Genomic DNA, 25,000 nt, shown 5'->3' with positions numbered 1-25,000 from the left:
TATGTGTGTATGTTTGCGCGTGTTTATATGTGTGTATGTATGTGTGTTTGTGTGTGTGTGTGTTTTTGTGTGTGTATGTGTGTGTTTATGTGTGTGTGTTTGTGTGTGTTTATGTGTGTTTGTTTGTGTGCGTATGTGTGTGTGTTTGTGTGTGTTTATGTGTGTTTATGTGCGTGTGTGTTTGTATGTTTATGTGTGTGTATATGTGTGTATGTGTGTGTGTTTGTGTGTGTATATGTATGTGTGTGTGTGATTGTGTGTGTGTGCTTGTGTGTGTGTTGTGTATGTGTGTGTGAGTTTGTGTGTGTTTGCTTGCATGTGCGTATTTGTGTGTGTGTGTTTGTGTGTGTGCTTGTGTGTGAGTGTTTGTGTGTGTATTTATGTGTGTGTGTGTTTGTGTGTGTGTTTGTTTGTGTTTGTGTGTGTGGCGGCATGTGTCTTTGTGTGTGTTATTGTGTGTGTTTGTGTGTGTATGTATGTGTGTCTATGTATGTATCTGTGTGTGTGTTTGTGTTTGTGTGTGTGCTTGCTTTCTAAGTTAAAATATTTTACTAAACATTCCTTGATTCAAAACATTCTCTCTGCATACCTTTTTCTACATAACAGTTACATAGCAAATAATACTGTTCATTATCTAACATTTTACTTTTTAATAATAATAGTCGATGTTCTAAATCGACTATCAGCAAGGTCACTGGATGTTGCCCCTGCATAGTATAACATATGTATAGGTATCTTGGTGTCTGAAAACATGAGGAACTCGTTATATTTACAAACAATTTGAATCTATTTTCTTAATAAATTTACAAATTTACATGTGTAACTCGTTCAGAAAATTTATTGTTCATGAAAAAATAAATACGTCTGTATGCAATAATTTCATTGAAGAGAATTGTGGTGTGGGGAAAACGTATAAAAAATAATTTTTTTGGTTAGTAAGGATTGTGGAGTGAAAAAAAAAACCCCAACGAATAAGAAATTTGCTTGTTAAGATCCTTAGAACCCTTTCTAAATGATAGTTTCCGGTTTGTTTCGAATCGAAAGCAAGCAAGCCAATCTCTAAGTGGGATGAGATCTAGATAGGAACGGGGATGGGGGGATGAGGGGTGGAACTTGATGTCCATCCAAGATGAGGCCGGAGACAAATTAATTGATATCCGAATCCATTTTTATTTCACTATTGTTATTTTATTTTATTTTATTTTACTAGCGGGTGTTGGGGGCACTCAGCTTTGCCCGGTCGTAAAATACGCTTAAATATGATATTTTAATTTCTCCAGATTTCGTATATATTATTATAGAGTCGTGATTTCAGAAGTAAAAAAAAAAAAAAAAAATTTAGGTGTCATCAGCTAGAATCGAAACCCAAGCGTTCAAAGCTGGTGACGTTACCACTTTATCAACTTGACACACATATGAACCGATTAAAAATTAAAATAAACTAAGATGAATGCACAAAATATTTAACGATTTTTTCAATTAAAAACAATTTTACCAACTAAAGACCCATAAAAGTACGGCCTGTAAAAAATCCAATCATTTGAGGCCACTAGCGCCCTCTGCGACGTTTCGGGAGAGATAGAGTTTGAAAATATGGAGGCAGACAGACAGATAGACATATATCCGTTTATATATAAGATTTATATTTTAGTTTCACGTTTAATACACATAATGAACTTTTGAAATTATTTTTTGTCCTGTCTCTGCGACGATAATTCGATACTATCTTTTAAAAATTGGGTGAAAGGTGATAACGTACGTACGAATATAATATTGCCTGAGCGTATCCCTATATCTATTTATATATAAAAAAACACTATGTCTGTGTGTGTATGTTTGTATGTATGAGTTCATTCCCTATTGACTCCGAAACAGTAGGCCGATTTTTTTTTCTTTTGAAATATCATACAAATGTATATTTTTTTTTATGTCTGGAAGTGTTTTTAGAGAGGTTTTGTGTTAGAACGCCTCTAAAAATTAAAATGAAAAAAAAAAAAGATGAAGAATTATTAATTAAAATTTATCTTCATCCAATATTTATTATGTCATTAATTTAATTTTAAAATATGTCTTTTTAATTTTTATCCATATATAAGTATTCTATTTTAATTTCTTATATTTTTCTTTACAATTCTGTAATCTTTCATGTTGTAAGGGAGATAACTATGTTCATTACATTTTTATCACCTTGCCAATTTTGTTTATGAATTCATCTTCTTTTTCTATATAAATAAAATGAACTCATTTTTCCCGTCTGATTTTGACATTAATAGGATTAAAAATCAAGATATTTCATGCAAATATAATATGCACAAACGGCAGAACAATATCTGAGGTGTGTTATAGGCTTATTATTTCTCAAATTCCTCGATAATCTTAGATTTCTATACTTTTTCTGCTGAGAAGTCACGGCCAAAATCGGTTAAGATCAATGGAAGTGGTAAAATATTTTCTCTCTAATAAATTCCTCCTCCCCCTGCCACCACTTAACACCGTTTGGGGATCGTTCACAAGGAACAGTTGAGAAGAGAACACCGGTTTGGCTTCGTAGTTCTTTCATGTGAAGTTATTTAAAATCACTAAACTAAGCTGCAGTGCTCTGTGGCGTAGTGGTTAGCGTGCTGGACAATTCACATTATATTTTCACGTTCGCGCCGACCCACCGTAGTCGTTTTTTTTTTTTCCTAAACAACTGGAATGGACTTTTCTTGGTGGCCGAACTGTTAACGTTGCAAATGGTTTTTTATTTTCACACTTTATTTTCCTACTTTTACTCATGACTCCGGGTTTGATCCTTCCTACTTACCTACCATAACATTTTTTAAAACTCCACCCCCCGTCCCGGAAACAAACACTCGGGCAACGCCGGGTACCCCCGCTCGTATTTTAATATTTTGACATTTTTATTTATTAATCACCATCGTTTAATTTTAAACTTATAATTATAACATTAACTTCTTTAGGCCAATCTCAGTTTAATTTCTAATTTATTTTTTAACTCTATATTTTGATTTTTCAAAGTAATCTTTTAATTACAATACATTCTCAAGAAATAAGATAATTAAACAAAGTCAATTATAAGATCGTAGATGTAAACAAAACTGATACGAAACTATCGTATATCGAAGAAGACGTAGTGGAGACATAAATATAAACTAAATTTGAAGGTCTTATTAAATTATTAGAACTGCACGCCTGTGGAACTCTGTTCCGTCTGCCTGCTTCCCACCTGACTATAACTTGGATGTCTTCAAGTCCAACGTTAATAAATTCCTAATGAACCGCCCCCTTAAGTAAACACTTCATCAAATCTCCACACTAACGTACTTTACTTGCAATAACCCTTATCCTTGAGTGGCTTCCGTGCCTTGATAAGTGGTGATCACCGTGTAAAAAAAAATACTTTGGAAAAGAAAAATAAATACTTTAATCAAAAAAGGTTTAATGTAATAATAAGATAGGCAATTGACTGAAATATAATTTAAACCGTAGAAATACGAAAATAAGGTCGATTTTCGGAGATGGGTATATTTGCCGATGACACCACTCTCTATAACAGATATGAGGGGAAAACAAATGAACACATATCCAAGGAAATGGTAGAAACACTAGAGGACGGCCTCCAATCCGTAGTGGAATGGGGACAAAAATGGTTGGTCACATTCAATGCTGCTAAGACTAAGCTTGTTTCCTTCAATAACTACAAGAAACCTTCTCTACCACCAATAGCAATGGCCAAGAACACATTGCCTGAAAGTACTTCTTTTAAACTCCTCGGACTAACGTTTACAGGGAATATGAACTGGAATAGATACATTGAGAGCATTGCCAAGGCTGCTGCAAGGAAGGTTGGCTCCCTCTACCATGCTAGAAAACTACTTACGCCTGCCAGTATCCTATACCTCTATAAGGCAACCATTCGCCCATGTATGGAGTACTGTTGTCACATCTGGGCTGGTGCATCTGCTGCTTGTCTCTCGCTCCTGGACAGGGTTCAAAAAAGAGTCGCCAACCTGATAGGTCCTGAACTGTCATCTAGGCTTCAACCTCTGTCCCATCGACGAGATGTTGCATCTCTCTGCCTGTTCTACAAATACTTTAATGGTGAATGCTCTGACGAACTGCAAACACTTGTACCTCCCCGACGTAACTACCCCCGACAAACCCGAAAAGCTACTAAGTCTCATCCCTTTACAGTAGAGATACCTAGGTGCAAGAAAGCCTTTTACTCCAATAGTTTCTTCCCCAGAACTGCGGGTCTTTGGAACTCCCTTCCGGGATTCTGCTTTCCCAACTGCAATGATATGCAGAAGTTCAAGTGTAATGTTAACAAACATCTTTCTACTCATCTCCCCTCGTAATGACCCCGCTAATTAGTTCCCTAATAGTAGCCCCCTGTTTCAAAGTGGCACTGTGCCTTGTTTGAGGTGAAAATTGAAAAAAAAAAAAAAAAAAAAAAATTATAAATTCCATGTCTAACGAAAAATAATTGAACAAAAAGCATAGAAGAGTTGGGTGGAGGTAGGTCCAACTGCTTGAACAGAGATTGGAAGAATGTTCATATATGTATAAATAGTGTATTTCGCCGTCTGAAGAGTGGCTTTTTTGGAATATGTTTGAATGACAATGTTTGAAATTGTCCGAATGGTCACGAAACAATTGTAATGAATATGAAAATACATTTGCTCCCAACATTTTTATTTTTTATTTTCTTGATTTTGTGAAAATATTATTTATAAAAACTTATAATCATAATTGAGTCAATTAATTTCGACTTTACTTTTTAATGGTATATGAGTATTACTGAATTTTTTTATGCATTTGAATATATTAAAATTTTTGGTACAAAATATAAATAAGGTATATATATATATATATATATATATATATATATATATATATATATATATATATAAGTTTACCTTTATATAATGGTCGGGTCCTCATGCCAGTCTGTTTATATATCTATATATATTTTAATATATTAATATTGTTTACCAAAAATATTAATAAGGTGTGTGTATATATATATATATATATATATATATATATATATATATATATATATACCTTATTAATATTTTTGGTAAACAATATTATCATATTAAAATATATATGGATATATAAACAGACTAGCATATATATATATATAGACATATGAATATATATATATATATATATATATATATATATATATATATAAATTATGTGTCAAGTCATATCATATGTTACTGGTACCATTTAACCCAGTACTACCTGCCTCGTGGTCGGGTCACCGGCGACTAAACTGGTTCCCCCACCAAACTTGTTTGGTGAGGCGGATGGCTAATCTCTCTGAAGGATTAAAAACGTTCCAAAGGGCGAATGAACCCCATTTCGGGGTCAACGGCCAACTAACATCGTGTGTGTTTGTGTGTATGTATGTGTGCGTTGGGTGGAGAGGAATCCTGTAAGCAAATCTCTAATTGAAATAACCATAAAGCGGGAGACCAGTACTCGCATTAAGCTGGTCTGCAGTTTAACTTGTTGCTGACTATCTTGCTCTTTCTTGCTGCTGGATCTCAACATTTTGAACAGAGAGAGAGAGAGAGAGAGAGAGAGAGAGAGAGAGAGAGAGAGAGAGAGAGAGAGAGACTTAGCTGTCGTACAAAGCTAAGACTCTGTAACATCATCTGTGTATAGATACTCCCTCAGGGATTTGTCTATGAAAATGGTCCTGTGGCGATGGAAGTCAGTTTTTAGGCTCATCGATTTTAAGTGCCTGAGGGAATGGCACTCGTCTGAAAAGACGTTGCAATCATCATATATATATATATATATATATATATATATATATATATATATATATAGATGCTGGTGTTAAATAAAAGAATAAACACGTCTATGTCTATGCAGAGAACGTTGTCAAATAACATTGAGAATAACCACATAAAATATTTTTTCAAAAACTCTTTCGTTTTTTGAGCAATTGAATTTAAAGACTGAAAGAATTCAATATTCTGTCGCTATGTCGCCAGATGCTGGTGTTAAATAAAAGAATAAACATGCCATATTAAAGTCTGTTTTGAAGAAAAAAAATGAAGATATTGTGAGCAATATTTGTTTCTTTTGTTTGTAATATCTGTGTCTTTTGTTCAGAAAACTAAATGAGAGTCGATAAAAAAAAAAAGAAATCTTGAAAACTATTTCATCTATATATATATAAAAGCGAAAATGTATGTATGTATGTATGTGTGTTCGCTTTTTCTGTATGTCAACAAAAGGCTTTTTTCAGAGAAGTGGTCGCTCGCTTCACAACTTTTTAAAACTTTTTATATCACATATAAATCGTAATATCTCACAGTTAACAACGAAGCTCGCCTGTCTATTTAATTTGCTCGATTTCGGGAAGATAAATATTCAACATTTGTCGCTCGCCGCATGTGGGTTAGTCTTTTTCCTATAACATCTTGGGGGGGGGGAAGCGTTCAACAGTAAATGAAATCCCGCAGTCAAACTTGACCTCATTAACTCATTAAAACGGGCACCTGCTAAATCCAAGTAATTAAATAAATTGCAACGTGTTTCCGTTAGCATTTCGCGGGGGGGGGCAATGGTTTAATTTACAACTTTGCCTCAAGAGTTCGGGTTCGATCCTTATACTTACTTTTTTTTAACCCCCACCACCACCCCCGGAGTTTCCACACACACCTCCAAACACCCGGGCAACGCTGGGCACCCCTCGCTAGTTTAAAATAAATAAATTAAAAAAAAAAACAATAACCCAGGGCTTTATTTTAACTGGGTAATTTTTCCTTATAATCGATTTCATTTTCATGCTTACTTAGAAGCGCGTTGACCGGCTTAATTCAAATATAAAAATAATTACATTTTCATTTTATGTCTTAACAAACTCTAATTATTAAGAAAAAGAAAAGTTATATTTCTAAATCTTTGTGATATTTAATAATTCACTTTTCTTTGCGAGGCTATTTCTCTGAGAATCATTTGACTTGCGTTTTTAACTGTTCGGTACGTTTAAAATAATTTTTTTTTATTACATTTTCACTCCAAACAAGGCACAGTGCCACTTTGTTGAAGGGGGCAACTATCAGGGACATAAGCATTAGGGGTACTGTGTAGGAAGTTGGGTAGCAAGATGTCTGTTTACGTTTCACTTGAACTTCTGCATGTTAGTACAGTCGGGGAAGCAGGGACCCGGAAGGGAATTCCAAAGTCTAGTTGTTCTGGGGAAGAAACTACTGGAGTAGAAAGCTCTCTTGCATCTAGGGATCTCTACTGCGAAAGGGTGGGATTTATCTCCTTGTCGGGTTTATCGGGGGTATTTACGTCGAGGTGGACACAAGTGCTTGCAGTTCGTTAGAACATTCACCGTTAAATTACTTGTATAACAGACAGAGGGATGCAACGTTTCGTCGATGGGACAGAGGCTGAAGTTAAGCCGACAGTTCAGGACCTATCAGATTGGCGACTCTCTTTTGAACCCTGTCTAGGAGCGAGAGACTAGTGGCAGATGCACCAGACCAAATATGACAACAATACTCCATACATGGGCGAATGGTGGCCTTATAGAAGTATAGGATACTTTCAAGCGTTAATAGCTTTCTAACACGGTAGAAAGAACCCACCTTCTTCGCAGCGGTCCTGAAAATGTTCTCAATATAATTGTTCCAACTCATGTTTCCTGTGGACGTGAGGCCGAGGAGTTTAAAAGATGTACTTTCAGATGCAGAGTCATTGGCCATTGCTATTGGCGGTAGGAAAGGTTTCTTGTAATTATTGAAGGAAACAAGTTTTGTCTTGGCAGCATTGAAGGTGACCATCCATTTTTGTCCCCATTCCACTACGGATCGGAGGTCTTCCTATAGTGTTTCTGCCATTTCTTTAGATATGTGTTCATTTGTTTTCCTGTCGTGTCTGTTATAAAGCGTGGCGTCGTCAGCATACATACCCATCTCACAGACAATTTTGTCAGGGAGGTCATTTTTGAATATTAGGAATAATATAGGTCCAAGGATAGAACCCTGAGGCACTCCCGCATTTATATCATATTGTTTATATGTACGACCGTCAAGGACAACCTGGATTTTTCTCTCATCTAAGAAGGATCTAATTATGTTGCGTATTGCGTATTCTTCCAGTGATGTCGTATGATCTGATTTTCTTGAGAAGACCCTCATGCCATACCCTGTCAAAAGCCTTAGATATATCTAGAGCTATCGCTCTATCCTTCCCCACTTTGTCCAGTGACTGGTATATACGTTCTGAGATTACAGTTAGGATGTCTGCTGTGGAACGGACTTGCCTGAATCCATATTGTTGGTTAGTCAGAAGTTTAGCATCTGTAAGGTGACTGGACTAGAGCTTGGTTAATTATGGTCTCAAATATTTTGGTGAAAAGTGGGAGGAAGCTAATGGGGCGATAATTTACTTGGTCAGTTCTTTCGCCAGAATTCTTGAAAACTGGCACTACAGAAGCAGTTTTCCAGCAGACAGGAAAGCAAGATTCATTAAGGCATTTGTTGTAAAGTTTAGAGAGAACTGGAGCTACTTCGGCTGAGCACTTTTTGTAATAGCAAAGCCGGGATGAGATCAGGTCCTCATGCTTTTGCATTGTCAAGCTTTCTTATGATAGCATGCACTTGAGCAGGGGTGATTTTTAGAGCGTCTAGTGTGGCGTCTGTCTGCAAAGGAAAGTCAGGGAGGGGTGGTTAACAGAGTCCAGTGTGGAGTTGGAGGCAAACCGTCTGGCAAGCATGTTAGCCTTCTCAGTTGCTGATTGTTGGATAGAATGGGAATTGTTGATTGCCCATTATTTACTACACTTGTAGATTTTCCAGAAGTCTCGGGTTCCTAATTTCTATGCTTCGATGCGTTTTTGGGTGGTTCGAGTAAATTCTCTCTTAGCTTTCGCTATTTCTTTCTTACAGTTATATCTGGCTTCTATGTACTTCTGTCTGTTTTAACTAGACTTATGTCGGTTAAATTTACGGTATGCATGCTGCCTTTGCGCTATGGCAGCTGCACAAGTTGAAGTAAACCATTGGGGAGAGTGGGGTTTGCTATAGAATTTCCGTGTGGCAACATGTGCTTCAATTGCCGCTTTGAACCATTCAGTGGTCTCATTTGCGAAATTTCAGCAGGAAGTGAAAAGATATTTTGCCATTGGGCGTCCCTGATGAGGTCTCCGATGGCTTCCCAGTCAGCCCTTTTACAATATCTCGTTGTTTTGGGCAGTGGATCTTCAGTTTTGGCTCTAGAATTTAGGGCGATTTCAACCATTACCACTGCATGATCGACGTTCCCAAGAGGGCCGTGGGCATTCGTTAGACAGTCATCGGGAACTGTGGTCATAAACAGATCTAGAAGTGATGCGTGTTGTTCTTGCTGGTCTGGGAAACGGGTTGGAAACGTAACCATCTGTGGTAGGGAATGAGATATAGAGAAGTTATGTGGTGTGATACCAACTGCGTCTGTGTAAGTAGAAAATCCAAGTCAGTTGCTGGGGTGGACATTGAAGTCACCAAATACATGTACTTGTCGATGTCGAGGGAAAGTACTGTATCTATGTTGTAAGAGACTTTGTTTATTAGGGTACAGTCCTGGGTCGAGAGAGAGAGAGGTAGAGAAAATAAAAGTAGTTAATGTTAAGTCTAAAGCACATAAAGACGTGATCGTTTCTCTAGTCAAGGGGAGGGTGTTTCGAATGTAGACTCCAAGCCCATTCATATGTCTGTCAGAGTCCTTACGGCAGAGTGAGAGGTATTCAGGCATTTTAGAGTAGTTAGAGGGGATGGAGGAGTGTAGGTTAGTCTCACTTTGTGCTAAGATATCCGGGGTGTTTGTTAGGAGAAATGCTTCAACATCATTTAAATTAGTTCTAAGCCCACAGATGTTCGTAAATGCGAGCCTCAAGGGAGAAGGCAGGTTGTTTTTGTTTGAGTTTTGACCTGGTTTTAGCGTAATTTTTTTAATGTACGGTCATTTTTATTTTTAAGAGTTTCAGTTTAGGTAACGGATGCTGAGCAAGTGGTTATGCAGAATACCAGACATGCAACACAGACAGATCATCAGCTGTCTCTCCATCTACTAGGGTTGTGGCCTAAGGATAGACCTCCGGGGATGAGTGCAGGGTCCCTTTCCATGCGCGACATGGCACTACGCCGGGCGATAGACTGTGCCTATCTACTCCTTAAGCAGTTTAGGCTTGCAGACCGGTAATTTGTTTGAGTCACCACCTCTAGGAAGGTTGTCATCAAAGACTGGAGAGGCCTTCCTCCCCATAGGTTTAGCTTTAGAGATTTCCTTCTCCTAGACGGATGACCTGGGAAGATCTACGGGTTCATCAGTACCAAGAGGGTTTGCCCCGCGTCTGGGTCCTAATCCAGGTATTTCTGTAACCCCACGAGGGTGGTTAGTGTTGTTACTGGGTTAGTTTATAAAGGTTATATATCTATTGAGAGATTATACTCCTCAAAGTGATTACGGAACATTACTATTTCATTGTTACTGGAGGAGGGGGTGAGTAAGAGTTCATGCAGTGGAAGCAGCTATATTTGCAAACAGGTCTGTTGGAAGGAGTTAATATGGCTTAATGTTTTTTTTTACTTTAAATTTATAATATATGTAAAACAATAATTATTATTTATTTTTTTAATATTCATCTTTTTTCCTAATTTCATATTTAATTCATAATTTCCTTTGTTTAATTTCTAACAATATCATAAAATATATTTTTTGCAGCTATTTTTCTAAACGAACTATTTCTACACGCAGTACTGATTCTACAAACTTGCGGGCTCACCTTCTCCTTTAAATACAACAGAACTCCCTACTTTCCACCAAGTTATCAAATATTGCTATTATATAGAGAATTCTCATCCAACTTTAAATACATTTGTTTTTTTGTTTTTTTTAAATTAATGGCAAATGACATTATAGATATTTGGAAGGCAGTAGATCCCCGTTTGCCCCTATTAACTGAATTGTAGATTGTGCACAAATTGCAAGACACTTGCTTTAAAAAAGTTAAGCAAATAAATAGAAAATATTTATCCACATTTTCCAAAGATGTTCTTGTCAACAAACTCGCATATTACTTTACATTTCATCTTGTTCGTGTGACCTGCCAATTGGAAGTTGTAATGACAGCCTCCAGAAATTCAGGAAATTGCTTTAAGAAATCTTCGATTTAATGTTTTCGCCATTTTGCCTGAAAACATTTAGTTTTTCAATGCTAAAATCAGACGAAATGGAAGTGAGAGAAAAAGCTATTAAAAGAAGTTTAACAATATAAGTAAGTAAACATTTATATAAAACTGATCAAATTGTTTACGTCGATTTATACGTCCATTTTAAATTAGTGTTTTAATAAAAATAAAAAAAAATAAAAGTTGTGTCCATTTGTTCAAGTCAATGAAATAATTTGATTTCTCTTTTCTTTTTAAGGAGTGGGGAACCAGCGAAAAAAGGGTTCCAAAAATTTTTCAACAATAAATTTTGACGCTTTATATTTGTCACATTTGATAGACCTTTCTCAAAGTGAAGTGTCAGAGCCAGCACTGACTGAAGAATTATCAGATGATGAACTTCAGGAATTAATGATGAGCAGCAGAAAGCCAGAGTTACCTGATTTGCCTGCACATTCACAAAGTGTCGAAAGGGCTGTCAAATTAACATCCAAAGCCTGCCAATCAGTCTATGGACTTAACGCAAGACATAGACATATAATTACTATAGTTTTATGCCATGAAATGAGGCCATTTTTGCTTCGAAAGGGGTATCATAGGAAGAATTTTTATATTATGTTTGAAAAGGAGCTTTTTTTTTCGTACTTAGAAATTTTGAGTTTTATACAAGCATAGAAAACTTCCTTGACGACGGTAAACAATTCATATAAAAACCTTTTTCTCAAAACAGAATTAAAACAGTTCACTTTTTTTTTATTGACAGTAAAAAGAATTGATTATTTTTGATATAATACAATAAAATAAAATTCAACATTTGAAAAATATTTCGGGGGTGGGGGAGCAATGATATTTTTTGGAATTTTTAGCATATCAGTCATTATATAGTTTATTTACATACATAAACACACTACTTATGATGATTAAAACTGTAAAATACTAAATAATTTCATATAAATCTTCAAAAGAAGACAATCTTTAACATCAAATGCTCATCTAACGGCTCATGCTAATAACCTAGTTTTGTAATATTTATAATCTCCATATGTGCTTGCAACTTTCTCTGCTCAGGCATTTTACATTTTCCAAAAAAAGTTGAAAATAGACCTACCCTAATATATATATATATATATATATATATATATATATATATATATATATATATATATAGTGATGTATATATATATATATATCTATATATATATATATATGTATATATATATATAACTACTTAATTTACTCACATAAAATTAATATACGAAAGTATAGATTTATGCGTAAACTGTAAGTATTTACTTCAAAAGTGCTCAATACGTAGGTAGAGCTAGTTAGTAAGTTATAAAATATATATAGCGATTAAGCTACACTGAATATTCCGCGTTTCATCCACTCTAGGACTCTTCAGGCTTATGCGCATAAGCCTAATATTAATGAAATCAAAAGGATGTAGTGTTTATCTGATATACACAATGGTAAACTTCAAACTAATATGAATAACAGTATTTATATAAAGAAAATTTCACCCCAAACGAATTAAAAAGGCAATAGAGAGTAGAGCTTATTATAAGAGAAAAATAATTAAAACTGTATGTTGAAATTTACAATCAAAATTTATTGTTCGACTGAATACTCCGAAAAGCAATTTACAAAGTCCTTATTCCGCAGAGTTTCAAAGAATGCTATTCTTGTTCTTCGTCTCATCAGGGGACATAAAGGAATCAGCAAATTATATTTGTAGCAATGCTAGAATTTGCTGGTTAAGGCATTAAGTGAAACCGCAATTTATTGCAGTTATAAATTGCCTAATAAAAAAGTGAAAAAATATTAGATATGTAAAAAAATATATATAAAAAACAAACCGCGCATAATATTTCATCTTAAATGAAACTCCTCTAGAGTTGATCCAAAATGCAAAATAGTTCTTTAGAGAGAATTTATTCCAAAATAAGTCCAGCGTGACGATGCATATAATCCGATTGGAAAGTCTTCAAAATAGCTGTTATATATATATATATATATATGTGTGTGTGTGTGTGTGTGCGCGCGCGCGTGTGTGTTTACCCTTATTTAATCCCGAGCTACGTCGGGTCTGCATGCTAGTCTGTCTATATATCTATATGAAAGTGAAAAATGCGTGTATGCATGAGGATAATTCTCAAGCTATACACCCAATGAATGTTTCATCCTCAAACTTGAAATTTAGTATATTGGGTATTCAGAAATGTGGAACACTTTTAAATCGGTTTCATTCCGGAAAAAAGGGCCATTAAGTTGTTAAAATTAAAAAAAAAAAGAAAAGTGGTATGTGGGAGTCATCGGATTTTTATCTGTTTGTCAACTGTTTCACGAATGGGCATGCGTGAATCGTTCACGCGACATATTCATTATGTTAAGAATAAGTAAGTTTGAAAACACTTTTTAAAGATCGTCGTAAGCTAGTCTTATGGTAATCGTATTTGATTTACTGGCTTTAGGTTTTGGTTTCGATCTCAGCTCGAGTATTTATTTTTATTTACAAGAACTGTAAAAAAAACCCATAATACTCGCATGCGCATTTATCAGTTTCTGTAATATTTAAACGTATTTTACAGCCGGACAACGCCGGACGGCATGCTAGTTAATATATAGTTTGAAGTTCTCATTTAACCAAATCGGCTTCTATTCTTCCCTCGGTACAACGGGATACCATTCCCTCTCCTCTAGCTGTTGGGGTTTCGGAGCCCCCAAAGCCCCCTTATTTCTTCTGTACACCTGTCATATGTGATTCCGTTTGCGATCAACTTCCAGATGTGATGCGCTCTACATCTGTTCTTGTCATCTGGCTTCCAGTTGTTTATTTTTCGCCCGAATCGTTTCGCGGGTCGAATAACATCTGGCTCGTTCAGTTATTTTATCGTATTTTATGAGAATGTTGGCTCCGTATGTTTTTTTTTTCCTTTTGATCTATCTATCTATCTATCTTTCTGTCTATCTATCTATCTATCTATCTATCTATCTATCTATCTATCTATCTATCTATCTATCTGTGTGTCTGTCTATCTATCTGTTTATCTATCTATCTGTCTGTCTGTCTGGCTTTCTATCTATCTATCTGTCTTTCTATCTGTCTGTCTATCTATCTATCTGTCTGTCTGTCTATCTATCTATCTATCTATCTATCTATCTATCTATCTGTCTGTCTGTCTATCCATCTATCTATCTGTCTTTCTATATATCTATCTATCTATCTATCTATCTGTCTTTCTATCTATCTGTCTATCTGTCTATCTATCTATCTATCTATCTATCTATCTATCTGTCTGTCTGTCTGTCTTTCTATCTATCTATCTATCTATCTATCTATCTGTCTGTCTGTCTGCCTGTCTATCTATCTATCTATCTATCTATCTATCTATCTGTCTATCTGTATGTCTATCTATCTATCTATCTATCTATTTCTCTCTCTATATCTATTTTTCTATCTGTTTGTCTGTCTATCTATCTATCTATAAATCTGTCTATCTATCTGTCTGTCTGTCTATCTATCTATCTATCTATCTATCTATCTATCTATCTATCCAATGTAAAATCCATATAAACTGATTAAATAGTAAAAATTAAAAATTAAAAATAAACTAAGATGAATGTACAACGATTTTTATAATTTTTAAAAACTATTTTATCGGCTGAGGATTAAATCTGCATTTGGATACGATAGATTCATCAACCTGTAATCTAATTCATTTAAATACTTCAATATATATATATATATATATATATATATATATATATATATATATATATATATAAAGAAATAAAAGTTACAATAAGTTTACCAAGGTAATCAAAATGGTAAACTTAAAATATATTATAAATATTAAAGAGTTAATATTTACAAGTAAAGTAATCTCAACCAGATCATTTGGTCATGTATATATATATATATGTATATATATATATATATATATATATATATATATATATATATATATATATATATATATATATACATGTATATTTGCAAAGTTCGCTACTTGAAACCACCGAAAGGAAAAAATAATATTAATAAAAGAAAAATAAGAGGTGCTTTTCTCTCTCTCTCTCTCTCTCTCTCTCTCTCTCTCTATATATATATATATATATATATATATATATATATATATATATATATATATATATATATATAAAAAGAAATAAAAGTTACAATAAGTTTACCAAGGTAATCAAAATGGTAAACTTAAAATATATTATAAATATTAAAGAGTTAATATTTACAAGTAAAGTAATCTCAACCAGATCATTTGTTCATGTATATATATATGTATATATATATATATATATATATATGTATATATATATATATATATATATATATATATATGAATATACATATATATATATAATCTCAACCAGATCATTTGTTCATATATATATATATATATATATATATATATATATATATATATATATATATATATAGCCAGTAGAGTTTAGTTTCCTAGAAGTACATCCCATGAAACATGTGTCTACCAAAGAGTGCTCAATGAGTGAACAAAGCAGGTATATTAAATTTATTTATACAAACATTTATGGCTACATATGTGCATATATATATATATATATATATATATATATATATATATATATATATATATATATATATATATATATATATATATATATATCACTGTCTTTAACAACGAAAGCTCCTGTCCTTTTTTGAATTTCCAGCGTCTTTTTCTGTTTCTGAAATAGAACAGCGTCACACTTTGCACATGAAGCATTTTCAAATATTTGTACTGGTGTTTTTGTTTTCTTTATCTCATTCATCCAGAGGAAGTCTCGAAATAAAGGCGAAACGTTGATGAACACATAACTCGGTTTGTTTCTTTTTATTTTTTATTTCTCTCTCTCTCTCTCTCTCTCTCTCTATATATATATATATATATATATATATATATATATATATATATATATGATTGCAACGTCTTGTCCGACGAGTGCCACTCCCTCATACACTTAAAGTCGATGAGCCCAAAAATGACTTTCATCGCCACAGGAACATTTTTATAGACAAATGCCCGAGTGAGTATCTATACACAGATAATGTTACAGAGTCTTAGCTTTGTACGACAGCTAAGTCTCTCTCTCGATTCAAAATGTTGAGATCCAGCAACAAGCAAGAGCAAGTAAGCCAGCAACAAGTTAGACTGCAGACAAGCTTAATGCGGGTACTGGTCTCCCGCTTTATGGTTTTTTAAATCAGAGATTTGCTTCTCCTAGAAAGGTTGCCTTCACCACGGCTTACGGGAGCCTCTCCACCCCAACACACACATACATACACACAACCACACACGGTGCTAGTTGGCCGTTGACCCCGAAAAAGGGTTCATTCGCCCTTTAGAAGGTCTTGTTTTTAATCCTTCAGAGAGACTAGCCACCCTCCTCACCAAACAAGTTTGGTGGGGGAACCAGTTTAGTCGCCGGTGACCCGACCATGAGGCAGGTAGTACTGCGTTACATGGTACCAGTAGCATATGACATGCCATGACTACAATATATATATATATATATATATATATATATATATATATATATATATATATATATATATATATAGAGAGAGAGAGAGAGAGAGAGAGAGAAATAGATAGATAAAATAAATGACAAAAAGTTATATTCCAAAATACATGATGTTGCCCATCTTATAATTTATTCCTTTAATTCAGTTGACTTATACAATTCCCGACACTATCTGTTTCGTAGCGCAAAATGAATCAATTATTATATCAATCAGTGAATCTATTATGTCCTTAACTCATCAGAAGAAATACCAACAATCAATCCGTCAAAAAGAAATGAAATGTGATTTGACATGGTAAAAATCCGAAAATTGGAAGAGAAACTGCAGATACCTTTATATTTTTCCATTACGCCATATTGAATTTTTATCAAACAAAGTCATTAAACCCAACTATTCGTACTAACAATTTTAATTAATTTAATAATCTTTCTTTTTATTTTTATTTATTAATTTTTTAGCTTAGTTTAGTTTCGTATATACAAACATGTATAATAGTTTATAATTTGTTGATATTATTTTCATAAGTTTGTATACAGAACTTAGAATTAATAAATTTACTAAATATTAAATAGAACGTTTTAGCTGATATAAATTAATAAAAATTGTTGGTACGAATAGTTGGGTTTAATGACTTCAATATGGCGTAATGGAAAAATAAAAGGTATTTGCAGCATATCATCCATTTTTCGGATTTTTACCATGTCAGATCACATTTCAATTCCTTTTGACGGATTGATTGTTGCTATTTCTTCTGATGAGTTAAGGGCATAATAGATTCACTGATTGATATAATAATTAAGTGATTGATTTTGCGCTACGAAACAGATATTATCAAGAATTGTATAAGTCAACTGAATTAAAGGAATAAATTATAAGATGGTCAACATCATGAATTTTGGAATATAACCTTTTGTCATTTATTCTCTATATTGCTCTGTAATTACATTGAGCTTTTTAAATAAGGATTGATATATAATAAGAAAATATATTTCTACAGATATATATATATATATATATATATATATATATATATATATATATATATATACTGTGAAGTATTAAAATGAAGAGAGAGTATTGAAATGGAGATAGATAGATAGATAGATAGATAGATAGATAGATAGAGATAGAGAGAGAGAGAGGGTGAGAAAGAGGTGGAGAGAGAGGGGGAGAGAGAGAGAGAGAGAGGGAGAGAGAGAGAGAGAGAGAGAGAGAGAGAGAGAGAGAGAGAGAGAGAGAGAGGAGTTAACAACCTGATTTTATATCTCGAGGATATATTAAAAATCCAGTGAAAATCTCATTAATTCAGGTAAATTCATTTTGATAAGCTTTTATCTTTTTCCTTTCTCCAAAATATGCACAAATTTATTCAAATCTAGAGGCCTCAGCCCCTCTTCCCTCCGGATGGGTTAGGGAAGGATTAACGTTACTAACCCGCCACCGTCATTTCCCAGCAGAAAACATCTTTAGAGCGTACGCTTTAAAGATTTTCGAAGATTGTCTTTTATTTATATATCGTACAATTATTGCCCTTATCCAAACAAAATGGAAGACGTTCTCTGAAGTAAACGCACACATACGCGCGCGTATATGCATGAACGCACACATACACATACGAATACTCACTCATATTCACATACATGTACATGCTCATATCATATTGTACACAGACATGTCTACACAAACCCTTATTAGTATACATATACAGTAGCGCCCAAAACTAAGGGACAAAATTTTAAAACCTAATATGGATGATAACGACTACCAGTTGTCAAAATTTCAGATTTTCACAGTTGTTATTTCTAACGAATATTAGGTTTCAAAAGTTTGCCCCTTAGTTTTGGACGCTACTGTATATCTACCTCAGTATTTTCTTTAAATTTCTATTTTTGAGCGATTATCCTCTCATATCGGACATATTTTGTTCAAAAGACCCACACTCTAAATTTTTTTTTTTTTTTTTTTAACTAAATAAACTCTTTAAAATAAGTTGAACCACTAAAAACTTACGTTGCTAAGTAGAAAACGAACACTTGGAAAAATCAAATGCAATTCCACGACCGATATATAACAAAGTCGTATTTTCTTTTTAACTAATCAGAAAAAAAACTTTTTTTTTATATGAATATCAATGCACAACCCCCCCTATATATATATATATATATATATAAATATATATATATATATATATATATATATTCATATATATATATATTCATATATATATATATATATATATTCATATATATATATATATATATATATATATATATATATATATATATATATATATATATATATATATATATATACATGATCCCCGTTTTCTATTTACAAAATTTTAGTTAAGGTTTCCTCTTTTCATCCTTATGTAGTTAAATTCTGTCTTAAAATTGAAGACTTTTTCGAAATCGGCTTATGCAAGTGCTCAGTCTATTATATTTAACAATTTTAGTTAAGGCTTTTTTCTTTTTTCTTTTTTTTCTTCCTTATATAAATGAATTCTCTTTGGTCATTATAAACTTTTTTAAAAGTCGGATCATGTAGGTGCTAAGTCTGCGATAGGTTAAAGTTAATATATTTTTTTACATCCGGGAATTTAAACTGCATTCTTTATTTTTATTTTTGCATTTTTTTTATTCAAAGCTTCTTTAGACGATATACTAGCTGTATATACCCAGTGTAGCCAGAATGAAACATATTGGTGGGCGGAGGGTTTAGTCAAATACCAGCACCAAACTTCTTACAATATTCCTGGAAGTGACCCACATGGGTTATATGGAAGCATAAAACGCAATCATTTTCGTCTATGAAAATTAAAGGAAAATAACTCTCATAGCTTCCGTTTTTAAAGGTAAGTGATGTCGACTAATAATAATTAAAAATGAATTCAATATAAATTAAATTAAAAATTAATTAAATCAACTTGAAATAATATTTCTAAATAGAACAATTAAAACAAGTTTGTTATACCAAATAATTCATAACATGCGGCTAATTTATTACTTTATTTTATTGCGGAATATTATCCCGATCTATTTTTTAGTTGTTGTTGATTCACGACGTTTCGGCCAACTATTCTTCTGGCCTTCGTCAGGTGGTAACCGCGACGGGATAGGAACTCTGAATCTCCTAACTGTATGCTCAACAATCACTGCCTTTCAATAGTTGTTGGCCAAAAACGTGCTGAGAGGACAACAACTATGGAAGGCAGTAATTGCTGAGAATGCAGTTAGGAGATTCAGAGTTCCTATCCCGTCGCGGTTACCTGACGAAGGCCAGAGGAATAGTTGGCTGAAACAACAACAATTAAAAAAACAAAAAGATGAAGATAATATTCCGCCGTAAAATAAATTAATAAAAAATACTCATCTCAATGAATTCCAACTAGAATAATATATGCAGCTAATTATTAAAATCGATTTTATTTAATGTAATATGCAAACGAGGTCACTTCTTGGATGTTGATTCTCTTTGGAATAAATAGTATATATGGAAATCATATTAGTAGGTCCATTTCACAGTCGGATTTCGGCGTGTTTGCTTGATCTGTATTAGTTAATAGAATTTCTTGTGTGCGGGGCGTTTGCTCAGTTGACAGATTGCTTGCCTCGCAAGCAAGAGGCTCGGGTTTCGAATCCTGAGTTCGGATGTGTTTAACTGATGAGCCCAAATGAGGGCGAAATTTCAGTCTTGGACTTCTAGTTCGTTGACTGTCATGGCTCTTGTGGGCTGCGACGTTGTTTGGCTGTAGAATTTATTATATATATAAGTCGCGGTGGAAGAAAGTGGACAAACGTTCGTTTCCAGTATGAAAATTAATTTGTGAAACAGTGAATCTTTTGTAAGATGCAGGAGTACGACTTAATTATAATGGATAACTAGCATGGAGACCCGATGTTTCCCGGGATTGAATAAGGGTCAACGGGTCACAAACTCCTCGGCTTAACGTTCACGGGAAACATGAGTTGGAACAGATACATTGGGATACATTGAGGACATTGCCAAGGCTGCTGCAAAGAAGGTGGGCTCTCTCTTCCGTGATAGAATGTTACTTACACCTGAGAGTATCCTGTACGTTTACAAGACCACCATTCACCCATGTATAGAATATTGTTGCCACATTTGAGCTGGTGCATCTCCTACGTTTACAAGACCACCATTCACCCATGTCACATTTGAGCTGGTGCATCTCCTACTAGTCTCTCACTCTTAGACAGAGTTAAAAAAAAAAAAAGAGTCGCCAACCTAATAGGTCCTGCAATATCAGCTAGGTTTCACCCGCTGTCCTATCGACCGAATGTTGGACCCCTACGCCTGTTTTACAAGCTCTTGTATTCCCTCGACGTAAATACTCCTGACAAACAGAACAAGCAGCAAAATCCCACCCCTACATAGTAGAAATCCATAGATATAACAAAGCCTTCTACTTTAAAAGTTTCTTGTCTAGGACTGATAGACATTGGAATTCCCTTCCTGACTATACTGACATGCAGAAGTTCATGTGTAATGTAAACATACATTTTGCTGCTCTGCTCAACTCCCTACATAGTATTTCCAAAGATTATGTCCCAATTAGTAACTCCTTACATTAAAGTGGCGCTGTGTCTTGTTTGGAGTGAAAATGCAAAAAAAAAAAAAAATAAATAAATAAATAAAAATAAAAAAAACGTCAGTTCGGCGAGAGAAAAAAAAAAAAGAAAAGACATCGCCCACTAGATTCCGAAGCCGGTTTTGTACCCTGTCAAGGAAGTGACTGGTGCTCTGAGCAGCTCTTTACGAATATCTTTATCAATACTCCATCTTTGGAGTTGCCAATTCAATAGATTTCTGTCGTATCGTTCTAAAATAATCCGGTATCGTACATAATGGATGGACGAACTTTCCGAATTCTTATCTCATTTATTTCAACAGTAACCAGGCGGAGAATCGGATCTGCAATTGATGCAAACAGGGTTCGTCGATTCGGAAAAGATGGGGCCGGAGTGCAGGGAAAGTCGGCGCATGGGAGATCTCAAGCGATCCTACCCTTCACCTTGTCTGGTTGTCACCCCGGTCTTCTCGTCTAATGGTGCATCCCCCCCAACGGCGGGGTGTCCACTCGATCGCATGTTTACATTCAGTTTTCCGCCATTTTGAATCGGCCGAGGCGTGCGCATGCGCACTGCTGCTTATAATCGTCCGGCCAAAGGCAGGGAGATGGGTAGTTTTACTGCAATTTGATTGGTTGATTTCATTCTCTACCGTAAATGTCCGACTATGCCAATGGCCGCTCGTTTCGGCCGGTAAATTTGCCAATTTTCTTCTGTGTTTAAAGGTGGCCATGGTTCCCCTTTTTTTTTTATTCGATATGCTTTTCTGTTTTTCACTGAACGCTCTCTCTCTCCCTCTTTCTCTCTCTTTCTCACACACACACACACATATGTCTATATATATCGATAAAAGTTAAAGAAATCTTAACATATCTTTTTGAGTATCCTGTTGAACAATAAATTGTTGTAAAATATAATGGGTATGTTTGATCTGGCATAATGATGATTGATTAAAATTGTGGGGTCTGCGTACGCGCCTGCTCCACAAAATATTAAAAAAAAAAAATTTAAAAATGAAAAAAAAAAAAAAAACGTTTACAAGTGTTTTTGATATAGATGTATATAATAATACTTTGATAAGTATGTTTTAACTTAAATAGGGATGGTATAAAAAAATTGTGGGGGTCTGCGTTCGCGCCTGACCTCCATAGAATAGAAATAGGCACAAACTTTAATAAAGACTTTTCATATCTATCTGCGTAAGTATACTTTGATAATTGTTTCAGTTTAAAGAAATATGGTATAATAAAATTATGGTGTGTTCGTCCGCGCCTGACCTCCACAGAATGGAAATATGTCACAAAGTTTAACAAGGTTTTTTAATATAGATCCACAAAATATTGTGATAAGTGTTTCAGTGTGAACAGGTATGGTATAATAAATTATGGAGTTTATCTATTTTATTTTTACTTTCATCATATTTTGCTTTGGTTTTGATACCCCCAACTTCGAAGCTATCTCTTTACAACCCTTCCTTTTCATAACCTATCATACTTTCATAAATCAGAGTCCATTTTCTGTAGACTGTTTTTGAACCCAGTCAATGACGGGTACTTTTGCTAGTATATATATATATATATTCAGACACGTCTCGTTGAACACGACGGAATTATTCTTTTTTCCGATCGTGATAGATAGTTTTTCAATTTGCCGGGCGCTCCTTTTAATTTCGGTAGGCAGCTTATACAGTATGACACCCAAAGATTGTGTTTCGGCCATATTGTTCTCATTATTCTTGAGCGCTTTCTATCGGTACATCCGATTATCTTCAGGAGCGGTTATCGTTGTTTTCGTTTTCAATGAGGCTTGGTGTAATTATAGTTTTTTTTTTATTAATTGGTTATACAGGTGAATGCGTGGGCGTTAGGTCGAATTATTTTTTTATTTAATTTTAATTTCGATTTTCTCACTGCGTAGTTAATTTATTTATTTTCTAGTTAATTATTGAATACTGTTAGTTAATTATTAAATACTATTAGTATATCCATGAACAAAGCTTCTTTCTTAGAACTGCACACCTGTGGAACTCTGTTCCGTCTGCCTGCTTCCCACCGGACTATAACTTGGATGTCTTCAAGTCCAATGTTAACAAATTCCTAATGAACCGCCCCCTTAAGTAAACATTTCATCAAATCTCCACACTAACGTAATGTACTTGCAATAAGCCTTATCCCTGAGTGGCTTCCGGGCCTTGATAAGTGGTGATCACTGTGTAAAAAAAAAAAGAAAATATTTGTGCCGGTATTAAATGAGATCCGGTTCCAAAAGGGCTGTCGTCTTTTTACAAGTATGGCTTCTAGTAATTTTAGTCGTCTTGTGCAGGTAAAAAACTACAGTCGCCTGACATCAGAAATATCTTAACTAACAATACTAAAATCAGATACCTTAATTAGGGGAGTGTGTCCAAATAAAAGCAATTATCTGATATGGCGGTGAAAACCGATATTGACCAAACGCCCGTGTGCCGGGAAACTGCTGATACGCTTCAGTATCCCTTTTTTTTATACTGAGAAGCGAAACAAACACGCGGCGATCCAAAAAATCTCGAAAATAGCGTGTAAAAGTTGGGCAAATCAAAGATAGACGCGACCCCCGTTCTTAAGTCGTAGATATTATGATTTAGACAGCATATAAAAAGTTTTAAGCCCCCTCGAAAAAAGCCTTTCGTGGACATACAGGAAAAGTGCACACACACACACACACACACACACACACACACACACACACACACACACACACACACACACACACACACACACACACACACACGCACACACACACACACACACACACACACACACTAACACACACACATTTTCTCTTTTATATATATAGGAGATTACGGAGGTTTTTAATATATAACTCTAATCAACAAAATAAAAATAACTTCCAGGGACTATATACTAACAATACGCGAGGAGGAATATACCCCGGACTTTCCATACCCAAAGGATTATCATTAAGGGACAATAATACCTTACAACTAATTAAACTCTACCTACAATGTGCATCTATTACACACACACTGACCACAATATACCACTCTATAGAGGGATTAACATGACACCTGGATAAATTCACACCATATTAGTGTATCTACTCTCATTTCACGTATTTTCTTTATCCCCCTAAAAACATGTAATTTTTAAATATATTTTCTTTGTATTTTTTTTTCTTTTTCGAATTAGATTTAATATTTGCTAATGACTTTTCCTCTGCGGAGATGAGCCTATGTCGAAAATCCATGGGTTAACGAAAAAACTCATTTCTGTTCTGAAAATTGATGTTTTTCTGAACTAAATTTAAACAAAATAAAACTACAATATATATATATATATATATATATATATATATATATATATATATATATATATATATAGCGGCACTGGTGAGTTGTGATACAACGGTTCTAGGTTCAATCCTCGGCTTGGGAGAGGTGCTAGTCTAGCTTCACTGATGAGTTGTGATACAACGAAACAGGACTGTATGTCGATGGCTACAAATATATTTAAGCCCCCCTTTTTGGGAAGAGCACTGTCGTAAATAATCTCACCCGCTACTTAATTGGCTGAAAAATGCGAGGCTCGCTGTTTGTTTGTTTACAAACAGACGGTTTGAGCACTGTAAAAGTGGTGGACGGATGTTTGTTTAAATAAACA

Source organism: Euprymna scolopes, chromosome 44 (assembly GCF_053919585.1).
Source record: "Euprymna scolopes isolate OS-2025 chromosome 44, ASM5391958v1, whole genome shotgun sequence".
Taxonomy (NCBI): Eukaryota; Metazoa; Mollusca; class Cephalopoda; order Sepiida; family Sepiolidae; genus Euprymna; species Euprymna scolopes.
The sequence above is the reverse complement of the archived record's forward strand: the minus strand, read 5'-3'. Positions refer to the sequence as shown.